A 10,488-nucleotide genomic window follows, 5' to 3' on the forward strand; every position below is an offset into this window, starting at 1 on the left:
TATATACACACACACACACACACACAAAGGATATAGATGTAAGTTGAATGTGATGGATTGATATAAAAAAAGTGGTGAGGAAAAGGAATGCTCTGGGAGAAAGAAAAGGGGGGATAGAATAGACAAGATTATCTCACATAAAAGAGGCAAAAAAGAGCTTCTACAGTGAAGGAGAACATGAGGAAGGTGGTGGGGAATACTTCAACATTATTTTCATCCAAATTGGCTCAAAGAGGGAATAATACACACACTTAATTAGATATAGAAATCTATCTTACCCTAGAGGAAAGTAGGAGGAGACAGGGATAAGAGGAGAACCTCTTTATAGAAGAGAAAGCAGATATGAAGAGGTGGTAGTCAGAAGGGAAAAAAAAGTTTTTTGTCAGGAGGGACTGAAGAAAAGGATTGAGAGAATAGAATAAACAGAAGGAAAATAGGAAGGAGGGAAATAGATTTAGCCATCCTAACTGAAAAAAAATGAATCAAGTTTGTATGATAAAGCTTCATCTGTCAACTATAGAGAGGTGAGTCAAATTCATAAAAATAAGAGCCATTTCCCAATTGACAAATGATAAAAAAAAATGAAAAATCATTTTTTCAGATGAAGTAATCAAAGCTTTCTATAGCCATATAAAAAATGCTCTAAATCACTATTCTTTGGAAAAATGCAAATTAAAGCAATTCTAAGGTACTACCTCATACTTATTAGATTTTATTACAGGACAAAAAAGGAAAATGAAAAATATCAGAGAGCATGTGGGAAAGTTGCAGAACTGATACGTTTTTGGTGGGTTTATGAAATGATTCAACCATTATGTAAAGCAATTGAGAACTATGTCTAAAGGCCTATAAAACCATGAATAAATTTTGACCTAGCAATACCAATACTAGGTCTGCATCTCAAAAGAGATAAAAGAGGGACCTATATGTACAAAAATATTTATAGCAACTTTTGTCTTATGGCAAAGATTTGAAAATTGAAGTGAAGCCCATCAATTTGGGAATGGCTGAAGAAGTTGTGGTATGTGATTGGGATGAAATACTATGTTGTAGGAAATGATGAGCTAGATGCTCTCAAGAAAACCTGGAAAGACTTACATGAAATGATACAAAGTGAAATGACTAGAACCAGGAGAACATTATATTCTAAGCAATATTGTAAGATGATCAACTGAAATGACTTAGCTATTCTCAGTAAGATGATGATTCAAGACAACTCTGAAGGACTCATGATGGAAAATGCTATCCATCCCAAGAGAAAGAATTGAATACAGAGCTTGAATACAGATTGAAGCATACTTTATTAACTCTATTTTTCTTGAGATTTTATTTTGATCTATGTTTTCTTTTACAATATCAGTGATACGGAAATGTTTTGCATAACTACACACGTATAACCTTTATTAAATTGCTCACCTTTTCAATGAGGGGAGTGGGGAGGGAGAAAGAAAATTTGGAACTCAATTTTAAAAATGAATGTTGAAAATTACATTTCCATGTAATTGGGGAAAATAGAATACTAAAAAATTAAAAATAGTCTTATATTTCTTTTTATTTAGTAGTTCAAATGAAATGATATTTACTGCTCTTCCAACTCTAGTCTATTCTCCATGCTCTAAGATTCATGTTTTAGAAAATTTTTGACTTATAAGATACATGTGAGATATTAAGCATAATATAAGTTTCATTGTAGTAACAAGTACTGTTAAACATAAAAATTAATAAAAGTATTAGTAATTCCATTATTTTTCATGTTTCTAAATTCTATAGCATATTAGCAATTCAAGAGACTAGAATCCTGAGCCTGCAATTGTCATTTGCAGCAACTTTGAAGGAACCATATAAATCCTGTTAATAGCCCTGGCTCTGTAATGAAATAATAATTTCTTTTGGAAATGTCTCTACTGCTTTTTCCTTTGGACTCATTTTTTTCCCCTTTACGCTACAATTAAGGTTTTTAACTCTAAGAAATCTCAAGAGACACTGAACTGAAAAACCATGTGGACTGTCCTTCTTTTCTGGGCAAATACCTCAAAGGCCTTAATTAAAAGAAAAGGAATTTTAAGAACACAGTATCAGAATGATGTTTTTGTTGAATATGGATAAAATCCTCTTGTGTTGACAAAGATGTCCATGGACTCACATGGAATCAACTTCACAACTTAAGAAAGTACGCTTGTTTGCAACATACTGATGTGAGGGGATTGGAAGAAAAAATTGGAAATACTTAAACCCATGTGGGCTTTTTAAGCTGAAATGAATTACTAATGACTTTTTCTGTCTCTGTGGTGACAACAGTGTGAATAGTGGCAAATAGTGTTTTCATTGCCTGAAGCTGCCATCTTTCAACATCAAGGAAAACATAGAAGAATCCAAGACTTGGAACCATTGACTTCATGGAGAGGTAATGTATTTATAAAAGTCATTCACATTTCTGATTCTATCCAAATTATGCTTTGCATTAAGATCATAAAGTACATACTAACATAAGCTGAATGAGTATTTTTCACTTAATTCAGTGTGAAATGGGAGTCATGTTATCAAAATAAAGAATTAAATGACTTACAAAAATCCCTGGTGGTAGTCTTCTCACATGCCCAATTTTTAATCTCTTTACATAGTTCAGGATATAGATGGAGAAATTGAATTATTCAAACTATTATTTTGAGATGTACTATACATGTGGCACCTTCTATAATTATCCGTTATGAAGTGACATTTTTGCAAAGAGATGAAAACGTCTAAATACTGTGCTTTAGAAATCATTCAGAAAATGACATATGCTATTGATTTCAGAATAGTGTTTTAGTTATCTGGTTTTGGCTATTAATAAGACAACAGCTTCAGACAAACTATAAAACAAAAAAAATGATCATGTTCATTTCTTCCATCCACATTGAAATATCTGATGAAATGAGATGATGATGATAATAACAATAATAATTATTTTATGACATTTATGTAATGCTTATTCTTTTCTAGTTCTATAATAGGTCCCTTTAATTAAAAAAACATAATGCATCACTTATTTAGAACATTTTCAATTTTAGGATATGATAAAAACATTATAAAATATCAATAATAGTTTGAAGTGATATCTTTTGATGGGTTACTCACATTTTAATAAGGATATTATGGAGAAAAAAATCCTTTTTGTCATAATGGAACAAATCCTAACTGATTGAATGAAAAAAAAAGATGCTGTTAGTATTTAACTCTTTAATGATGAAGGGCCATTTGTATGACCCTCAGATTATTTTAAAAAGTACTTAATTACTTAAAAAATACAAATCTAGTCATGTAGGTGATCAGGGGCCTTTAATCAGTCTTACATGTCTGTGCCTTAGCTTCTTTTCCACTGGAATCACTACCACCAATTATTTTCTTCTTTTGTGAGAATAAACTATCTTATTGAAGTGGAAGTATCTCGAAAATTTTAGAAAAACACTGATACTTCAATTTAAAAGATTGTGTTTCGAAAAAGAAACTAAAGCCTTATGCAATTGGAAATAGGGAAACATATAGCCAGGCAGTCGCCCCTAAATTGTCCTTTGTACAGCAAAATATTCATTAAAGTCCTTTTGGTAGCAACAAAACAAACAAACAAACAAAACAGCATATGTCTCTGTTTATTAAGGAATACTCAAATATGACAGAACATGATATGAATATCTGGAATTTAGAGAAACATTAGAATTTTTATTAATTAAAGCAGAGTAAAATAGAAAATGGAAAATCAACTCTACAACTTTGACAACAATATAAATAGAAAGAACAATTGAAATATAATTATACTGATCAAACTTGTCACAGGAAATACTTGAAAAATTGTGCCTTCTTCCTTTTATTACAAAGAAGAGAATTTATAAGTAAGGCTTATTTCATATAGTTTCAGATGTAGGGATTGTATTGAGAAATGAAAGTGATTGAAAAGAGGGACAATAAAATGTTTGTGTTTCATAATTTTCTATATAGGTAAAATTTTGATTGCTAAAACTACAGAAGAATTACCAACCTTTAAACATGAGATTAAAATTTGCAAATAGACTGTCCGTCATTTCTTCTTTGCCCTCTTCCCTGCAAAAGCTCTTTGAAGTACGTCATGTTTCACTATTTTGACCAGTATTCAGGTGAGGAAACTGATGCCATAAAAATTAATCAGATTGTCCATTAAAAGGGGCAGATGTGAGAACTGAACTCAAACCTCTGCTAACTACAAGTCTGGTACTATATTAAATGAACACTTACTCACCCCCCCAAAAAAAAAACCCACAAACATGGAAAACAGGAACAATGTCACCAAGTTTATCCTCTTGGGGCTTACTCAGAATCCTGAGGTACAAAGAACATTATTTGCTGTATTCTTAATTATCTATATTTCAACAATGGTGGGAAATATTCTGATTATCATAACTGTCATTAGAAGTAAGAGCTTGAGGTCCCCTATGTACTTCTTTCTTGCCTTCTGTCTTTTATGGATGCACTCTATTCCACTGTCATTGTCCCTAAAATGACCCTAGATATGCTCCATGAAAAGGCAACCATTTCTTTCCAAGCTTGCATGGTGCAGCTCTTCTTGAACACCTATTTGGTGGGGCTGAAGTTTTCCTCCTCGTTTTTATGGCCTATGATCGTATGTAGCCATCTGTAAACCCTTATTACTTAATCATTATGAGATGGCAGGTATGTGTTCTGCTTTTGGTGGCATCCTGGATGGAGGTTTCATGCATTCATTACTCCAGCTCCTTTTGTAGTTAGCCTCCCATTTTGTGGACCCAATGTCATTGATCACTTTTGCTTGTGACATGTACCCTTTATTGGAACTTTCCTGTACAGATACCTATATAATTGGCATCTCAGTGGTAGCCAATGGGGGAATAATATGTACAATTACCTTTTTGCTATTGCTTATCTCCTATGGGGTCATTCTACACTCTATGAAAACACAATGTCTGGAAAGTCGACAAAAAGCCCTTTCTACTTGCATCTCCCACATCACAGTTGTTGTCTTCTTCTTTGTTCCTTGTATTTTCATGTATGTAGGCCTGTCTGTACCTTCCCCATTGATAAATCTCTAAGTGTCTTTATACTATCATCACTCCTATGTTGAACCTTTGATCTACACCCTGAGAAACACAGAGATGAAAAATGCCATGAGGAAGCTTTGGAAAAGAAAAGTGATGTCCAGCTGTAAAGTAATGGATGTCCTGGTCAAGCAATGATGTTTCACAAAAGAAAGGATAAAATGTTTTTAAATTCCTAAAACTTTGGTTTTTGAGGCGGAATAAGAAGATCCTGAATAAGTAAAGAAAAAAGGTAAATTTTATGTGATTAACATTAGAAACTCCATTTTGATTGTTTTTGTTAGAACTATTTCTTTTAAACTATGATGGTTTGACGAAAAATGCTATCCATGTCCAGATAGACAGATGGACTCTGACTGAAGCATAGTTTTCTCTTTATTTTCTTTTCTCCTTTTTTTTCGGTAACGTGTCATGTAGACAGAACACATTGCGTTTCTTGTCTTTTCAATGGGTTGGGTAGGGTATGCATGGAGAGAGATAATTTGGAACTAAAAACAAAATTTTTAAAAGAACCTCGTGGTTCATAAGGAAAATATCAATTCACTTTCTGACATTTTTAAGAGCAATTAACTCTTCTAACAAAGATGCAAAGATCATGCTGTGAATAATATGGGTCAAATATGTTTAATGATGGGAAGCGATATGCCACATGATGTGTTTGTGGTGTGGCAGTGGATATTCTAGGGAAGAGGAAAAAAAAACCTAATTGTTATTATTGCTGTAGGTTTTTAAAAATATAAATAAACCAGTTTCACATGTAAAATTTAATTTATCATCCTAAAACTCCATGTGAAGGCTTAAAATGTGATGTAAATCTGGGAATATAGGAATATTTCTTTTTAACTTGGAATACATATATATATATATATATATATATATATATATATATATATATATATATATATACATATATATGTATAAACATGCAAAAAGATATATGACTTGAACTTTTAAACTTAAATAACATATTCTAATTGTTTCAAATAGTGATATAAAATAATGCTGCCAATACTTACATCATAAATTTATGTTTATTAACTTTTCAGAAAGAAAGGTATTATGTATTGTTGATTCAAGTTTTGGAGCTGTAGTATATAAGAACAAGGCTTACATCACTTCTGACTCTCTATGAATTATTTAACCTCTCCTAACCTTTATAATTATTGTTATTATGATCAAGAGTGATAAAAATAACCTCATTCAATTTTTTCTTTGGATTCTAATAGAAACTTTCCTAGACAAGATGTTATGAGGGTTATTTTTGTTTGTGTTTGCTTCAATTTATATTTGATGTCCTATAGAGTATGGTACAGCTGTAATTTCATGTAACAGATTTTTTTTAGTTGATTAACAATATTTGTGAATGCAAATCCACCTCAATAGTAATCTCAATGAAGTCATCTTCAGTACAACTCTAAAAGCAGTAAAGACAACAAGAAATTTTATATAAGTTGTAGTATTTCCTCAAAGTTTTGATCTTTTTGGCTAGGTGCCTAATTTGAAAAACTGTTCATCATTGCCTGAACATTATTTGTGTTTGAAGTGTAAATATCTATTGGAAGTTTCATGTTAATAATTTGTTGATCACAATTACATCTGAGTGATTGTGCTCAATAATTAATTTAACCTCATGCCACTAGACACTTCCTTCAAGAATGTTGAGATCTCAATTTGTACTCTGTGTATTTGTCAGTTTCTGTTGCATATTTCAAGACACCAAAAGAGTTCTAAATAGGTATTTGATAGGTGCTACTTTTTGAAAGTGTCCTGTGATGTACTTTACTATTTCCATAATGACCTTCAATGATCTTCATTGAATACAAAGTCTAGATACCCCAAGACCTAGAATTGTCATCTTTTGTTGTTTTTCTCTGCTGCACCAGCAATGTATAATAAGACCTGGGACTTGATTAGATGATGATGGTGATGGTGGTGGTGGTGGTGGTAATGAGTATAATATTAGTTATATTCACATATCACTTTGCTTAATGGCAAGGCAGTGATAACACTAATCAAGTAGTGATGTAGTTACATAAGAGAAGGCTATTTAACTCTCAGATTTTGTTTTCTTGAGGCCAAAAAGAGTGGTTCCTCAGTAAGTATAGAAGGAAGTCACTTTCTTTCTTATCAATTGTGATATATTCCTTGCCTGGTACCTTTCCCCTAGGATTATTTTGCTGAAATAATTTCTTTAAGCACATCATGATTTTTCAGGAAATTGTCTGTTTAGTTTGAATAGGGGCCATGCTTAATGAAAAATAGCTCTGTTGAACCAAAAGACATACTGTGAATGATATTGTTCAAATGGGGATGGATTCAATCAAAAGGATTTACTATTTGTATGATTTGTTTCTGGAAGATTAGCATGTATTTTGGGAAAGAACTGATGGAGAGATAAACATAATAGATGATAGAGTGAATATTCACATGTAAATATGTATGTAATCTTTACTGAATGAAAATAATGATGCTATAAGTTGTATATATAGATCAACTAGCTTCATGTATAATGTTGACCTATGTGATTTTACAACAGATTAACATCAGGTGCTATAATGTTCTATAACATCTATATGAAAGATATTATGTTTTGAATAGTGAATGTCTTTTGAGGAAAATGTGGCATATAGATAACAATATCGGTATAGACATATATGTATATTAAAGGATATGCATAAATAAAAGCTATGCGTGATCTGAACTTTAGTAAGTTAAATGCTATTTTTAAATTGCCAATACTAAATAATAGTAATAATAACTAATAATATAATAATAATTTTGTTGTTTTATAAAATTTTCTTATCTTCAAAGAAAAATCCTTCCAATCACAACACTATCTTGTATTATTATTTTTCAGGTCTTTTGTAAATAATTCATACATGATCAATTCAAAATTACGGAGACTTTACTGTCATTTTTCAATATGGTGGCTTTATTCATGTCATCATTGGGAATTATATCTATTGTCCTTGTTTCATGGATAGTCAACCTCTTTTTTCCTGTTACAGGTGTCTTTGTTTCTGTTTGCATGTATTCCCTTATCAGATGAAATTCAGATTTGTAACATGCTGCACCCACCATGCATCTTTCCATTTCTGTTTGGACAACCTTCCTCCTTGATTCTTTTCATGTGGTGTTTTTCCAACATTCATAGTCCTGCAGAATTATATGACAGATATTAATATTAAAGTATTAGTCTTATTGGACAGAAAAAAACTTTAGGATAGTTAAAAGCACTGTGAAACTTACTAATGACATTTAGCTCGTTCTTCTCTATCTTCAATTTGGTTCTAACTCATCACTAATCTTAAGTTCTGGTTCGGGATCTCACTTTTTATCATTTCTATCTTTATCCCTATCTATTGATTGATGAATTGATAAACGATAAACGATATGGGATAATGGTCTCTGCTTTAACACTGTTCAATTTCAATGTACATGTATGTATGTTTTATATGTACATAATGCACACATATATTGAGATTGTATATGTGTGTATAAATGTGTGTGTTACATAATACCTTTGTGGGTTCTATGGTTCTGTGAATGGATTCATTTCTTTTACTTGCACATCATCCTTCTGACATATCTTGACCTTACAGTTTACTTAAATTCCCAGATTTACCCATATTCACATTTGTCTAGCCACTTTTAGTCCAACCCACACCAATCACACTCCCATCAAGCTATATTCATGACATATTGTCATATGCGTAATCTTCCTTTCTCCCTTATTCCTAGATAATTTCTCCTTCTAGCTCTGAGATCAGAAATCATAATGCCACTAACCTTGTTGGCAGTATCATTACAATCATTTCCCTATGATTCCACATAATTTCTTTGTGACATCCCATCCCCAAACATCTCTGCCTGGCCATAACTTTTCCCATTATGGTGTCTTCTCCTGTTAGGACATAAGCTCTTTTAAGACAAGGATTATATTACTCTTTACACTTCTGCTTCTGTTGCCCATTTTGGTTTCCAATATATAATAAGTGCTTATTAAATGATTTATTATTCATTCATTATGCATCCATCCTATCCAGTTGAATTTTTTTAGGCCAAATGTAGTAAATGCTCCACGTTTCAGTCAACTTGGCCAACTGATTCTCTTTAGATGGCATGACATCTCTCATCTCAATGCTATAACATAAAAATTCCCCAGTTCTTAGACTAATAGCCCCCTAAGGTTGATCTCTTAGAATTCATAGCTCTATTCAAATCTCAGGCTAAATACCACTTCCTATAGGAGGATGAATTACATGTGTGATATAGGTAGATAAATAGAAAATAGAAAGAGGAGCAGATGAAAAGAAACAGAGAGACAAATAGAGAGATAGATATAAGTATAGCAAAAGTTAATAAATATGGTATACAGCTATAATTGTAGAGAAAAAAGATATTTTCAATCTTTCAATCTCTATCTATCTATCTCTCTATCTACCTATGGAATATGTATGTACACACATACATATATGCCCATGTATTACAAACTTGGAAAGAGGTATGTGGTAGAAAATATCTGTATATAATGCTATTTTTCCATAATGAATGTGTTTTGGGAGATATTCATTTAATATTCACTTTATAATATGTTTTCTGAATCATTTCCCTTTGCTTACTTTTTTTCCCTTCACTCCTTTCTCATTTTCTTTTATTTTTCTTTCCTCCTCCTCACATTTTTTTTTTACTTTCTTGTTCTTTTGATTTTGCAATTGCCTTACCTAGATCTTGTGGTTTATAATCTGACTGATTAAAACACTTTCAGATTTTCCTCATCAGGGAGAAGTGTTCTTGTCCATGCACCCTAAAGGTGGTTTCTGAAATAGCTTGAAGGTAACCCTTTTGCCAGAGGAGAGAAGAACTGTACAATCTTGTGTCAAAGAGAGCAATGCCTAATGACAACCATAGATAAGCAGAGTATCTCAAAGGAGAGATGATGAAAATAGTAGAGCACTGCCCAGCAGAAACTCTATGCCTGATGGAGAGTTCATGCCTGGTTGACATGGAAAACATTTCCCAGAAAAGAATATGTTGAATGGGCTTGGAGATTCTTTGTTACATATGAAGAGATAAACCATCTTTGGGAAAGAGGAAAAGGGATCAGGCCCCTGTTTACTATGGAAGCTTGCAACTTCTCCTTTCTTTCCTCCAAAGTCATTTGCTAAGTGTTTTAGTTTGCAATTGTAAATGTTAGTAATTCCATAATATAGTTGTTTGTCTTATTTACTTCCTGATATCTATCCTTTCAGCCAGATTCAACTCTAAATCTTAGCCTTTTGGCCTGCTCTGTCATATTTCTTTTCTCATGGTGAGTAACTTTCTATCACGTTTCATCTTTAAGACTCCAATGCCTACTTAAATGAGTTTTTTAACAACAAAAATTCACCAAAATCATCGCCAT

At 32.2% G+C, this 10,488-nt stretch overlaps 1 pseudogene; it reads left to right on the forward strand.

Annotated features, from left to right (window-relative positions):
- The first annotated feature begins 4,277 nt into the window (after positions 1-4,277).
- LOC110223979 (olfactory receptor 4A15-like) lies at positions 4,278-5,222 on the forward strand (annotated as a pseudogene).
- Positions 5,223-10,488: the final 5,266 nt, after the last annotated feature.

The sequence above is a fragment of the Phascolarctos cinereus genome, unplaced genomic scaffold (genome assembly GCF_003287225.1).
Source record: "Phascolarctos cinereus isolate Bilbo 61053 unplaced genomic scaffold, phaCin_HiC Scaffold_9;HRSCAF=440, whole genome shotgun sequence".
Classification (NCBI taxonomy): Eukaryota; Metazoa; Chordata; class Mammalia; order Diprotodontia; family Phascolarctidae; genus Phascolarctos; species Phascolarctos cinereus.